This window comes from Piliocolobus tephrosceles, chromosome 11, assembly GCF_002776525.5.
Source record: "Piliocolobus tephrosceles isolate RC106 chromosome 11, ASM277652v3, whole genome shotgun sequence".
Taxonomy (NCBI): domain Eukaryota; kingdom Metazoa; phylum Chordata; class Mammalia; order Primates; family Cercopithecidae; genus Piliocolobus; species Piliocolobus tephrosceles.
The window spans coordinates 50,515,350-50,516,086 of record NC_045444.1 but is presented as its reverse complement, the minus strand read 5'-3'; positions in this window follow the sequence as shown (position 1 = coordinate 50,516,086).

Here is a 737-nt window from a genome sequence, read left to right as displayed (position 1 = left end):
CAGTAACCTGCCTTAAATTGCTTTTGATGCATATCTGGATATGAATTTAAAAACAAGAGTGAATAATTTGTGTGATTATTAGGAAGCTGAAAAGAGCAGAATTAAGAAATAGCCTATAGCCTAAATTATTTTTATGCTAGAATAGAAAATCAATAACCATAAAAAGCATGACTTCTTAACAAGAAATAACTTATTTGCTGAAAAACGCAAATAATTAAATATGCCTTAAGTTAAATGTATGGCTTTACTTGAAGTAATCCTAATACTATAGTACTTATTTATAAATTAAATTCCAAACAGTATATGGATCTGCAAAAGATTATGACATTTTGAAAACTCTATTTCAATATTTAAAGTAGCACAATGAAGTGTGATTCTCATGAAAATACCTATGACATCTACATTAATACACATTGGAAAGATAGTAATCAGTGAAATTTCTGTGATTTCCACATGAATCAACAGTGGAACATTGCTTAATGTACCACTCAATTACATCATGTTTAATTTATGTGGAAATGTTTGGAAATGCTTAAAATGTCTGTGGTAAATCATTTTAGAGTCTTAATTAAACACTTTTCTATGATAAATTGCTCTATAAACAAACTAAAATAATATTCTTACATAACTATCAATTTATTGTGAAAGACTCCAACCCCAAATCATTATAGTTTCTTCTTTGTATGAGCCAAAGTTTGTATTCTTCAGGGATTCATTTTCCTGTCATGTGGCAAATA